The sequence below is a fragment of the Grammomys surdaster genome, unplaced genomic scaffold (assembly GCF_004785775.1).
Source record: "Grammomys surdaster isolate TR1022 unplaced genomic scaffold, NIH_TR_1.0 186, whole genome shotgun sequence".
NCBI lineage: Eukaryota > Metazoa > Chordata > Mammalia > Rodentia > Muridae > Grammomys > Grammomys surdaster.
Window position 1 is genome coordinate 4720541 of NW_021604631.1, and position 14344 is coordinate 4734884.

The 14344-nt window shown below is 43.6% G+C and overlaps 2 long non-coding RNA genes across 2 annotated transcripts; both read left to right on the forward strand.

The window, feature by feature from the left end:
• The first annotated feature begins 205 nt into the window (after window positions 1-205).
• Window positions 206-2768, forward strand: LOC114622067. The gene is made up of 2 exons (XR_003711541.1): window positions 206-701; window positions 2255-2768. It is a non-coding gene; the product is annotated as an uncharacterized LOC114622067 (long non-coding RNA).
• Window positions 2769-2906: 138 nt separating this feature from the next.
• LOC114622066 lies at window positions 2907-4794 on the forward strand. Its single transcript, XR_003711540.1, has 2 exons — window positions 2907-3672; window positions 3970-4794. It is a non-coding gene; the product is annotated as an uncharacterized LOC114622066 (long non-coding RNA).
• The last annotated feature ends 9550 nt before the right edge of the window (window positions 4795-14344 follow it).

The following is a 14344-nucleotide window of genomic DNA, read 5'->3' on the forward strand; positions in this document are numbered from 1 at the left end:
GACATTGTCCACTGAGTGTCACTGGCCTTGAAGCTGGAAGGAGGTCACAGGTAAGGAATCGAGGCATTATAGTTTACATAGGTAGTGTCCTCAAAGGCTCATGTGTTGAAGTCTGATCCCCAATTGGTGGGTCTAATCATCAAAAGGCGATTGCAACATGAGGCCTTTGACCTAATCAATGTCATTTTTAATCTGGTGGCATCACTGGGATGTGACAACAATGAGAGCTGGATCATGAGGTGAGGAGGTAGTTTATTGGAGGTCTACCTTTGAAGCAGATATCTTCTTTGGTTTCCCCCATGATGATACGAGGGAACTCTAGGTCCTCTCTTGGGGTTCTTAGCCTCATTAATAAGATAATTTAAAATTGAATCAACGGGAAGCTTGAGGGCAAATTTAATCAGAGTTTAAAAGAAAAATCCCAGGGCAGACAAGCCATAAAATAAATCTCATCAACTACCTGGAGGAGGAGAATGGAAGGGAGAAGAAAAACTATGCCGTTGGAGTTATCAGCATGCAGACATTCAACATGGCATCAAGAAATCCTGTGGTGGAGAAGGGGAACTTAAAAAACAATTACGGAAGCCTGAAGTATCCAAAAATCACAGGTAGATTCTGGCCAATATCTGAAAGGAGACAGAAAGAAGAAAAAAGTGGCTTGTTAGAGACTACACTAGAAGGCAAACTTCTAAGAAAGACAGGTACAATATCTCATTCAAGAATAACAAATCTTGTCTGTCTCTTTAGTGGGGCTTAAAATGTACCTGCCCATCTTCCTAGGGGTGGTCCCTTGGCCAGGTGACAGTCCTGCCCAAGTGGAATGTCAGGTCTCCACCCAGCCCAAAGATTCTCATCTTTGGCTGGAAGGAGTTCTTCCTTGCATGGCTTTTTTTGTTATGCTAACACTGCCATGTGGTTGGCCTCTTCTGTCATGTATTCCTGTTATCATAACGCTCTGCATCACCAGGATCCAGAGACAATGGACTGAAGCCTCTGGCATCATAAATCTTTGCACTTACATTTTTTTTCATTTTTAATGATAAAAAGGTCAACAGATGCATGAGGCAGCCTTTAGACTCTGGAAAGGGCAAAAACCAGATTTCCTCTGTAATCCTGGAAAGGAACACACTCCCCAGGGCACCACCTTGGTCCACAGTTGTGTCCAACCTCTGACTTCTAGGACCAAAAAAAAAATATTTCTAATTTTTTCACCAACACTTGAATGGTCATTTGTAACAGTAGATACTTGGAAATGCTTTGAACATGAAACAGATCCCAACAGACTGAACACACCTGGAGAGAAACAGAGTAGAAGAGCGAATTCCTTTAAAAACATTTACTATCTTCAAAAAGAAGAGAAGATACTGAGTCTATAAAATGAGACACTGAATTAACAGGAAGGGTCAGATTGTCAACTCACATAAAGCTCAGAGACCTTAACTAGTATCAAAATCTATTCATTTTACTAAGCACTCCAAAGATCTAGATGACATGGAAAACAGAGCATTCTGAAATGGCTTTCTTGGATTGATGGGTTCTTCCATGCTGCTTTAGAATATCCTTACTGGGGCTGGAGAGATGTCTCAGTCATTAAGAGCACTGACTTCAGTGCTCTTCCTCAGAAACTAGGTTTAATTCATGACACTGACATGATGGCTCACCTGCAACTCCAATTTCAGGGTATCTGATGACCTCTCTGGTCTCTGTGGGCACCAGGTACACACATAGTACACAAGTAAAACATCCATACACATTAGGAAGATGATAGATAGATAGATAGATAGATAGATAGATAGATGGATAGATAGACAGATAACCATCTTTCTTTCAAATTTAACACATAAAAAAGATGTAGCAGGCACATCTTTAATCATAGCACTGGGGAGGCAGAGGCAGGCACATTTCTGAGTTCAACCTAGTATACAAACGGCATTCCAGACCAGCCAGAGCTGCATAATAAGACTCTATCTCAAATATATTAAACAAACAAACACACACACACACACACTTTCCCTTTTTATACTGGCTTTTTTTTAAAAACCTAATACTGATGTTTTCAGGTAGGTCACATCTCCAAGAAGGTTCATACCCAAGACCTGCATATTGAAAACAGTTTCCTCAGAACAGGTGTGGCCTGCTTACAGCCCAGCAGAAGTGATAGTTCTTGCCTGGCGATACTATCTTGTTTGTATCTACAAGTTTTAAGAATTGAATCGGTTGTGTCTTTCTTAACTTTTGGTCTCTTCCATTTCAGGTCAGGCAGAATAAGTTGGAAACCAGCCACTAATTCCTTTCTCCCAGAATTCCTTTCTCCCAGATGGCATAAAGGGAGGAACTCTGTATAAGGGAAGCTGTTTAAAATCAGTACTATGATAGCAGAAGCAAATATTTTAATAGAAAGGTTGAAGCAATACCAAAGAAGTCTCCCATGAGGCACAACAAAAGATTAATGAGGCACAATGAGGAAAGGTGCAATGTATCCAAAGAGCAATTCAGGAAGAAGCACGAGGAAGCCATGTTGAAAGGAAAATAATTCTTCTACCTAAGGAAAAGAGGTCTCAGGCTAGAAGTGGAAATATACTTTCCACACCCCACACCCCACACCCCACACCCCATACCCCACACCCCTGCCTTTGCCTTAGAAACCTGCACAGTGATGGAGGAAGTGGTTGTGGAGGGGAAACTGCACCAGGCTCACTATTCTACAGTACTTTTTTGATGTAGACTCACTATATTGCACAGAGTGTTCTAAAAAAAAAAAAAAAGGCTTAAAGCGCCACAGATTCAGAGGATCTTAAAACCCTGCAGAATGCCGGGCAGTAGTGGTGCATGCCTTTAATCCCAGCACTTAGGAGGCAGAGACAGACCGATTTCTGAGTTTGAGGCCAGCCTGGTCTACAGAGTGAGTTTCAGGACAGCCAGGGCTGCAAAGAGAAACCCTGTCTCAAAGAACAAAAACAAAACAAACAAACAAACAAACAACTCTGCAGAGGAATGGATACAGATATAAAGGTTGCAAATCTGAATAATATCACACCTCAATATACAGCTCAGAAAATGTGGTAATTTGACAGGTGAGTTAGACAAAGTCTCAAAACAAAGGTTTGTCTGACCTCCTCTCCTCTCCCTCCATCTTCTTTCTCCTCACAAAGAGCTTTCTACACAATTTTCTGTTTGCCTGAAGCCTAGATCCATGGAGGAGCACAGCTGCTTTCAAGTCTCTTCTCTGAAATCTCACTGATCAAGAAAGGAAAGATTAAGCCCTTACCAAAAAGAAGGAAACTGAAAATCAAACACCACAGCTCTTGCTAAGGACGCTTTGACCCAGGCCATTGAAGTATTTTCTGGGTTCTTCCTATCAGTTACTGTTCCTCTAAAACCACAGCCCTGTCCCACTTCCCTGTCTCTTATGAAGAGGACTGTTGGGTTTCATTTGGCTCTGTCTTCAAGTTTACACATCTTATTGCCATTACTTGCTTGCTTTCTTGCTTGTTTTTGAAAGCCAAGCTGAGTTCTCATGTTCTCCCACATATATGTGTACATTAATGAATTGTGATACACTTCTCTTATTAACCTGTCTTTTGTTGTAGGGGCATTGATCACACTCTGTGATGGACATAAGAGGGTGTCTTAGTTACTCTTCTATTTCTGTGAAGAGACACCATTACCAAGGTAACTTGTAAAAGAAAGCATTTAATTGGGGGATTGCTTATTGAAGTGGAGTCCTTGACAATCATGGTGGTGAGCATGGTGGCGGGCAGACTGAGGACTTACATCAAATCTGTAAGATAGAGGGAGAGAGGGAAGGAGGGAGGGAGAAAGGGAGGAAGGGAGACAGACAGAGAGAGACACACAGAAACACACAGAAAGAGACCAAGAGACATAGAAACAGAGAGTCTGGGCCAGGCATGGGCTTTTGAAACCTCAAAGCCCATGCCAGTGACACACCTCTCAATCCTTCCTAAACAGTCCACCAACTGGGAGCCAAACATTCAAGTATATGAGCCCATTCTCATCCAAACCAACACAGAGAGGCCACCCAGTTTTGTACTTCTGAAGTTAAATGGAAACTTTTTATCTCTTTAAGAAGAGGGTAATGGGTTCCAGAGAAAAGAGAGTTGATAGAAGTCCTACAGATGATACTGAGGAGACAATCTAAAACAATGTGAACAAATCATCCAGTGCAGAAGACAAGCATGTCACTCCCCAGCATCCGACCAGCTGAATAAGGCAATGACAATAGTGTTCTTCTTCGAGCGGTTTATTCAGCAACCCTTGTATTGTAAGCTTCTTTCGTGCTGCCAGCAGCCACCCACACAACCACCTGCAGCCCCTTAAAGCTTTGCCTCGCTCCTATCAGTAACTGCCACAAGAACACTGGTAATTGGTCACTCCGTATGACGTGAGGCGGGATGATCGGGCAACCACACCTCTTAGCGCAAGCTTTCCATATATGGAGTTGTTTTTCTCTCAAGCAGTGCTCAGTCATCCTGGCTGGCCTTTTGTCAAGCGCCATCTTGTAATGGCACCGGTGGAGCCGCTTCTCACACAAGCACCCAGAGAATCCGGAGCAGGTATCTGTAATGTCTCTTAACATCACAAGGAGGACTGGAGAGAGAAGGAAAGGGAGGAGGATACAGAAAGAGATGGTGGTGGAAGTTACCTTATATTTATGGAGTTTTATTCCAAGAAGCAAGCCGTGATTTTCCAAATGAATGCACTGCATACGAATTATAATAGATAAAATATTTATATATTCAAAACATACATTAAAAAATCTGTTTCCATTCATGACTCCAACTATTTGACCACCAAACATGCATTTACTGGTTTATTAAATGTTGCTTCAATGTTCTTTAATAGGAAAATGTTTGTATGTCCTATACTTTATAGCTTTACTTAGGTGTGTGTGTGTGTGCACATGTGTACATGTACAACATTATCCATGTTTGGACACGTGTGTGCGTGTGTATGTGTAACTGCATGTATGTGTATGTGGTGTATGTGAATGTTGGAATATGCGTGTACGTAAGTGTGTGCATGTGGTTGTGTGTGTATGTGTGCATATGTATGTACAAGTGCAAACATGTGCGTATGCGGAGTTGGGTGGGTGTGCATGTGTGTACATGTGTGTGCATGTGGGTGTGTGTGTGCCCATGTGTGTTAATTAATGTATATGTGTGAGCATACACATTTGTGTATGTGGGGTTGTTGAAGGTACATGTATGTCTGTATGAGTATATATCTCTTTATGGGTAAGATTTTACATATTTCCACACGTATTTCTCCCCATTTGGAATATATTTTCATGTTCTTTGCCCTTATTTATTTGTGTGTATGTGTGGGGGGTATGCACAGTGCACATACACTTCTGTATTATTAAGGAAAAGAAAGACTGGCCATAATACGATTTTTTTTTTAAGTTCTTCCATTTTGGAAAAATGGCAACAGTTCCTGGAAAGCACAGTAATTAGCATTCTCAGAACTAAAGTAATTGCATTTCCTGGATTTTGCCATCCCTCATCCTTCAAAGCCCTGGTAATGGCTGCCCCAAGAGATGTTTATGCATCTAACATTCACGTGCTCACTGCTTCCTGGTCACTCCTAGCAAGGGGTCATCTCAGGCCAACGGAGGCAGTGTTTTGGTCCCTGTCCCTCATCCTTTCCTCTGGTCTGTAGACCGGCAGCCTGCTCTCTGGGTTTCAGATCTAAAGACCTCCCTTCTGCAGGTTCTCTCAGATTAAACCTGTTGTAGAAATAGCTCATTTCCTCGCTCTCTTTGTCGACGTTTAAAAAAATGTAATCTCAAAGGGGATAAGAGATAGTTAACTTGGGAAGAGCCCACTACAGCATGGAGTGGACACCCCAGAAGAGTCCGCTGTAAGGGAGTGGGGTGGCCTGGCCAACTCAGACGCCATCCCAGTCCAGACCCAGCTCTTTGAGTCAGTCACCCCCAACATCTACTCCATCTACCAGCTGATGGACTTCGAGGAGGAGCCAGTGCTGCAGAATAAGATCCGAGAGCACAACATTGCCATTGAAGATGAAAACCTGAAGCATAGCTGTTGTGTTTATAAAAAAAATAAAGAGATAGAGAGTATGTTCTGTGGGTGTGTGGAGAGGTATGGGAGAAGGAGATGTCTCAGTTGGCCCATGCAGAGGCATCTCTTCCCCCTGAGGGACCAGTCACACACCCGTATAGCATGGAATAGAGTTTATTCAGGGCATGTGGAGGGGAGCCACGAGGGTAGTAGAGAGGGAAGGAGGGAAGGAGGAAGGGAGAGAGGGAGGGAGGGAGGAAGGGAGGAGGGAGGGAGGGAGGGAGAGAGAGAGAGAGAGAGAGAGAGAGAGAGAGAGAGAGAGAGACAGCGCAGAGAAGTAGAGGCCGGCCATGACCAAGTGGAGAGAGGGGTAAGGGAAGGGGGGAGGGGCGAGGGGACAGAGAGAAGCTGGAGGCAAGAGAGCAGGAAAGCAAGGGAGCAAGAGAGCGGAGGAGGGGGTGGGCAGGCCTTCCTGGCTGTTGCCAGGTAACTGTGGGGAGGAGCAGACTCGGCTGTTGCCAGGTAACTGTGGAGGTGGAGTTTAGACAGAATACTAACAATAGTGGTGAGGAAAGAAGTCTTGGCAATGGTTTGGTGTTTATCATTCTTCGGAGACTAGGGGGTGTGACCCAGGCCAGGAATTGTGGAAATGAGTGTCTGCGTGTAGAGCTGTGTGGATACAAAATATAGAGTGACGCACTGCAGTTTGCAATGTCACTGTGAGGGGTGGGAAGGAAGGAGGAAGCGAGCAGTGCATACCTGGTGGAAAGAGGCTGAGCTATTCGATGTCTGAGACCTGAGCTACCACCCTAGGACATGTCTGAGTCCGTGGTTCTACTGCAGTGTTCCTGGCCTGTGTTATCACCAACATAGGTTTCCCTTGTTCTTTGCCCGTATTTATTTGCGTGGACTAAGGGGGAGTGAGCATGTTTGGGCTCGCTTATAATTACAAAGAACAAAGAAGCTTCTTCTACAGTGGTTGCTGATTGTAGACTCACAGTTGAAAAAAAAAAAACATAGACGGCTTCTATGATAACACTCCTATTTCCCCCACCTCTTCACCTCCCACCCCCCAAAAGTAGTATCTTTGACAGGAAGCCATTGAAGAAAACTATTAAAAGTCGTGATACAGTTGCTGAAGTGTAGCTCTCTACAACAGATGGCTACTGGTGGGGTTAGAGGTGGAGAAGGACTCACTGTTTTTTAAGGGACTGGCCACTGGGAGTTTGACCATGCTCCAGTGAGTATATGGACAACACACATAAGACTTTTTCTTTTTATTTTTATTTTTTTTAGAGGAAGACCACTAGGGGTGGTGAACCTGGGAGTCCTGAGAAGCAAGGGTGATCAAGGGTGACCAGGTGCATTATGTGAAATTCCTAAACAATCAATAAAAATATGATGTTAAAGTGAAAGACAGTTTACTCTAGAACCAAATATGAGAGCTCAGCATCTGTGTGGTGGCCTCTGTGAGGTGAATGTTTGTTTAGTCTCCAGTTTGTGAAACTGCTTAAGAAGGATTAGGGGGTGTGGCCTTGCGGGAGGAGGTCTGTTATGGAGGTGGGTTTGAGGGTTCAAACGTTCATGCCAAGCCCAGTTGCCCTCTCTGCCTGCTGCTCATGGGTCAGATATAAACTCGCAACTACTCCTAAAGCAGCATGATGGCCAGCTGGCTGCCATGTTCCACACCATGATAGTCACGGACTAATCCTTGAAACTTTAAGTAAGCACCCAATTAAATGTTGTCTTTTATAAGATGCTTTGGTCATGATGTCTCTTCAAAACAATAGAATGACAATGAAGAAAGCAAGGGAACACAGATTTAGGTTACCCCAAATTCAACTTTCCAATATGGAAGCAGTTTTATGAAGTTTTTGTAGTAACAGAACAACAACAAATCGTCATAAATCAAGGTACTTTTCGAATTCATTGGTAGAGATATCAAAGAAGCAGTTTATAGCTAAGAAAGAAGACTAAGCCTCAGAGGCATGCTGTCTGGTGAGATTCTTAGCTCTTGGGTAGGTAGAAACTAGTGGTCAGCTAAGAAAATACATTCCAAGAGGTTTTTATCTATGAGTCACAAGATGTTAGGTCACACGCAGAAGTGGGCCAGGAATGGCTATTTATAGGGCTAAAGACAGGCCAAGATAGATTGTAACTCAGCCCTTGACCTGCACTATTCTAATCTCTCTGTGGCTTCTGGAAGCTCTAATCAACCCAGCAGAAGGGCCAGTTGGAGATTTATGGGAACTTCCCTTTACACACACACACACACACACACACAGAGAGAGGCTCACTGTTCTCTCCATCTCTAGGGATTCTCCTGACTCTACCCTTCAGAAGCACGTCACTGCATCCAGCTCTATGCAGGTTCTGAAAATCCAAACCTAGGTCGTCAGGCTTGTGTGGTAACTACTTTACTCTAAACCATTTACCCAGTCCATGCTTCATAATTGTCAGTATATGTTTGTTTTGTCACTCATACACATGAGTAAATGGGGGTGGGGCGTTCCTAACAGTTTGTTCCCAGGGCAGATTTACACTGTTTTTGCCTTAATTGTAGCTTAAATTGACCTTCCTAATCTCTGCTTTTACCAGGAATTACGCACTAGCCAGAAGCTGCTAGCTTAGAGGACTAACCCCAGCCTTGCCTGCCTCTCTAATACTTTCAGAATCCACTGACTTGCAAACCACCATTCTATGGCTTGACATTATTGTTGTGTGTGTCCCTCTGTGACTAAAGTTCACTCGTTTTATAAGAACACCAGTCTAAGATTAGGGTGCTGTGTACAATATGACCTCTTCTATCCTGCAGTCCCAATGATCCTAAGATATTTTTTCCATGTTCATGATCACACCAGGAGTAAAGGTGTCATCATATGGTTTTAGGAGATACAGTTCAACCCACATTTCCCCAGCTAGTAAATCACTCTGTTCTAGCATGCCTTTCCCCTCTTAACTTAGTCTACTTCAAACCTTTAACTTAGTCTACTTCACAAACTACACTAGTCTCAGTGGAACTATACTCAGAAATACTTCCTTTGAATACGTACAACCTAGTCTCATAATGTCCCAGAAAAACCACATATCAAATGGTGCCAGCCTAGTTCCTCTGAGAAGAAAGCATTTGATAGCTGCCTACCAGATCTGATATCTGAATGGTCTAATGGGCCCTGTACTTAAACATCAAAAGAATAAAATTGTCTGACTAAAAGATGCATAAAGTTTGAAACCAGAAAACCTAACTGTAGCACAGGTACTCAGTGAAAAACTGGGACCAACACAACTCTTATCAATTCTAGTGTTTATCGTCTGCAATTCTAGTGTATATCATCTGTGTCATCCTCTAGCTTAAAGCTCCACCAATGACCCAAATTTAATTTCCACCCTTAAGGCAGTCTTAGAGTCACCCAAAGCTATGTATTTGATTAAATGAAAATTCTTGGGGATAAGGAAGAAGAGGAAGAAGAGGAGGAGGAAGTAAGAAAATCGGAAATGGGGGAAATAGAAAAGAATCCCTCTTAACCATCATTAAACAAACATGGGAGTCGGGGTGGGGTCCCTGAGATAAATTACAGGAAGACAGACACTGGCAGTTACAGACTGGTTTTAAGCTATTTTGGCTGTTACTGGGTAAGTCATAAGGCCCATAGTGAATTTTCCAGGCTTTGGAATTTAAACGGGAGCAGACAGTACATGGCTTTCATTTCAGTGCATTGGGTTGGTCATGAAGAGAACCCGTTGTGTTATAATTAGCTCATGCTTGACCCACCTCGAGAATGTTTTCAGAATGACAGAACATTTCATTCTCAGAGACATCTCTAGGGTTCAAGGAGGTCTAATCTGCATATTTACAGGGCCTCTGGTGACCCAGCCAGCAGCTTAAGACAAGGACTCCCCCTCTTTTGTAGGCGGGCTGTTATTGTTACTCCAGCTGCACTTGGGTAGTGACACCCACCTTTGCACTCTAAACATAGACTAAGAGAGCGGTTAATAGAACTTAATCACAGCACAAGAAAATCCTACTTAAAAAAAAAATCATCTTGCTTTAGAATAATGCAGTTGTGCTCTGTGAACCAAAAATTTTAGACTTGATTTAACCTTAATCCTTAGCAATAGAATGCCATTTTTTTTCTATAAACCTAGCACTTTGGAGACTAACTTGAGTTCCAGACAGGTCTACGCTATAGTGTAAAGCCCTGCCTTACAAAGATAAGGACATGAGTTCAGTTCTCATCAACTGTTTAAAATAAGAGAGAGATGGTGGCATGTGCTTGTCGTCCCAGCACTGAGGAGGGTAGCAGAGACAGATGCCTCTCTGGGGCTTGTTGGACATCAATCCTCTACTACTCTGTACATTCAAGGCCAGCAAATAGATACGTATGGTGGCTCACGTCCATGATATCAGCACTTGGAAGAAGAAGATGACAGGACTGTATGTCCAAGATTGTCACCTTCAGGCAACATAGCAAGTCTGATGTCGGCCTGGGATAAACCAGGATGCAGGAAACCCTGTGTCAACGCAAGATAAACAAAGGTGATTTTCTCAGCCCATCATAATCATTTGTGCAAGAAGATTAACTTCCGACCAAACTGTTGTGGGAGTAACTGGTTTTGTAAGGACCCCCGAAGAGGACCCCCAACTCAAGTCCCGATCAGCGCGCACTCAAGGAGACATGAGAGACTGACTTTATGCAAATGGCAAAAAGCAGTTTACTAACGAGGGCCCTCGGATTGACACTCATCTCACACAGGGGAGAGAATCGACGAAGACCCCAGAAAGTTTGGGGCTTTTGTAGGGAACAGGGTAAAGGGGGAAGGGGAAAGCGGGAAATTCTGGCGCAGTTACATATAATTGGATATTTCAAACATCAGCACTTCGAGTAAGCAATCATTTTGACAGGCTGGATGGCCCACTATTTTTGACTATGAAACCTCACACCTTCTAGGATAAACACCAGGAGGCCCATTACTCACTTGGGCATGTTTAGACTGGTCAAGATATGTCTTTGGTTGTTTCTACATTTTTGGTCACCTTGTCCCTAGAGGTGCTTGATATTTTTATTATGGCTATTCTCAGCAAGCCATCCGGCAGTCCTTGCTAAGTTGTTTTTAATTTTTACTCTCACAGTTTCTTATGCCAAAACACTCATGAGACTCAGCATCTGAATGTCAGCAAATACACTCTAAACAGAAGAATGGAACACAGATTCCATTCCTTGCTTCTGCTGTTACAGTGAGGCTTGTAATAATAAAGTGTGACTCATACTCCATAGCCAACGATCCTTCCTCTAATTCACAGGGCTAATGAACTTCAAGCAAGAAACCTTGTATTAAAGCCTAGATGGAATGTTAAGGTCTAGGTAACTGTTACCTGGCTAGCCTACCATTTTGTGATGCTACTAATATAACACAGTAATTTTCTCATATGTTTCTGCTGTTATGAGGAAACTTTCTCATCCCCAAGTTAATTGCTTACTCTGTTAAACTCTGTGCCCTTGGAAACCAATCATGATAGAAGTCAGTAGAACTGCTTTGTATAGTTACCCACAATAAGCTTGGACCCAAGCCAACCATCCTGCAGCACTTCCTGCGCCTGTGGATAAACTTTTATGGTATTTGCTTTTATAAGCTGCCCCTGGGATGGACCCCAACATAAGGGAGATAACTGTACCAATATAAGAAACTGTGGGGCAGTGGACCATGCTGGGAAACTTGAGGTTAACTTAAGGTTGAGAGGGTTGGAAGTCCTGAAACCTCTGAGAGGACAGTAGGAGCTTCACCTGCTTCCAACCAGGGCCTATCACGTGACCAGACTCTTAATATAGGAACATGACATGACATATGGTCATGTAGATCAGAACAGAGCTTTCCATGCTAATGAGATATCTAGAGGCCCTGAGAGTTTAGTCAATAAACTTCCCTTCCTGGACATTCCTTCCTGAAAATGGTATTTTATCTCTGGTCCACCCTGAGGAGATGGTATACACTCCTTTTCCATGATGAACAGTCAATAAACAGTTTGGAACCAAGGACTATCTCTTTCATCAAGAACTACCATGGGGATCATGGAGAAAGCCTTTATATACAGAGCTCAACAGCCTGTCTCTTTCAGAAACCCCTCTGCGCTCCTAGACAACTGCCACTAAGTTCAGGACAATCGCCAATGAGCTAAGCCAGAGTTCTCTGTCCCCAGGCTCCTACTCCTCAGCCCGCTGGCCTCTTCCATTCCCAATTCTCCTCGACCCAGCAGTATCTGGATTTCCCTGAGTTTGGAAGTCTCGGTCCAGGCTCCTCATGGCAGGCCCATGGACCCTGACTCCTCTGTGTTTTCCAGTGGCACCTGGGACTCAGAGAACCTCAGATTTGGCCTCCCACAACTTAGGCTCTGTTTTCTCACCCCCAGACCCCAGTGGTATATCGGTGCTTCCCTCAAGCCTAGCACCTGACAGCAGACAGAGGGTAAATGCAGTCTAGCATCTCCACATTTCGTCTGCCCAGCAATGTTCCCACACCTCAGTGGCAAGATGAAATGCAGAACCACAAGAAACCATTTGGAATAAGACTTCCATCTTGAGTGGGGGTTGAGTAAAGTTTAAGTTCCCAAGACCTCTGTGGGAACTGATATCCTACTTGGCAGAAAGACACATGTATGTGGGTAACTGACATCCTGGTTGGCAAGTTAAAACATGAATGTTAGACAAGTCCCATTCTGGTAGACAAGTTAGGTCATGAATATTAGACAAGGCAAATCCCCTGCCACAGTTGAATACTCCAACCAATGAGAAAGGATAAATGTACGACAAAGACATGGTCCTAAGGAAATCCCCTATCCCTAAATCCTGATTGGTAGAATAACTTGGTACAGATGTTTGTAGCTCTCAGGCTTAAAAAGCCCTATAGGATCTTGACTTGATGTCAGGGTTCAGTTCCCGAGTCTGAACCATGACCTGATCTATCAGTCCAGGGGCATATGCTCAATAAACTGAGTCTGATTGAGATTGGTGTTAGACTTCCCCGTGCAGCTTAGAACAGACAACACCAGACCAAACGGTTGGGGGGAGGGGTAATTCAGGACAAAGGTTGGGAGGAGAGAAATAGAAGAAGATGGCGGAGGAAGAGAGAGAGGTCAGGGAGTTCTGCCTGTTTTATATGGGCAGTGATGTAGCCTCTCTGTTAGTGGATTCATGATTTGACGGCATCAGTGATAATCCCTGTAAACTTTCAGAGGATTTAGCTGTTTGGAGTGGATTACTGAGACTTGTTTGTGGAAGCTGAATCTCTTCCCAGGCCACTTCCTCCCTCTCATGAGGTGAGAAGCCTCTTCTGCCAAAATCCCTACACATACCCTGTAGAAATTTCAGGTCTCAAGAATCTCAGGTTTTAGTAAACTCAAAAATTAACTGCCCCAGGACACATCCTGGGAGAAGCACATTTGAAAGACACATTCCAGAGGACAGGCCCAAGATAAGGGCTAATCAGGAAGCTGGGCCCTTAATGTAATGCACCTGGGCAAACAGAAGCCTCTTAGCTAATACTCATTGTTATAAAGATAATGTGATAATCTGAGTTGCCTAGAAACCGGGTCTGGGAACGGCTGTTGAAGTCAGCCTTTGTGGTATTGATTAAGATGTAAAACTACCCTCACGAACTCTGTAAAAATGAAATGGTATAAAAGCTGCTCTCAACTTGGGCCCAGTGCACTGATTATTATTATTAATTATTATTATTATTATTATCATTAAACTTCATGCTTTTACAGTGAATCCTCTGGCTGTGTGTGTTTCTGCGGAAGTGTGTCCCCTGATTTGGATCTTAGAGTCCAGCAACCCCACACCTCTTCTGTTCTCTTGTTTCTGCCTTGTCTCTTAAGTCTCTGAAACCAAGAGTCAAAATAAAGCCCTCGTTCACCAAGCTATTTTCTAGAGGATTTTGTCATCGAGATGCTAAGTCTGACTAAAACGCAAGAACTAAATGTTTTCTTTGTCAGCGTTCCCTCTACACATCTGCATTTGATTAAAGCTCAGCTTCGGACATTGAGTTGAAAAAGAAGAAGTAGGGGAGGAGACACTCTGCCAGTTTAACCACACATGGCCGTATTTATAGTAGAGGGGCAGGGAGCTGGGTAACCGAAGACTAAAGGAAATCATCCAGAAATACAAGGAAGGAATAGGGGAGAGAAGGGTGACACCAGCCAGCTGTGCTGCCCGACTGAAAGGTTCTCAAGCACTCCCTACCTGAACCTGGGACATAGTGTCTCTCTATCTGCCCTCCCCAGCTTTGTCCCATGTATTGATCATATC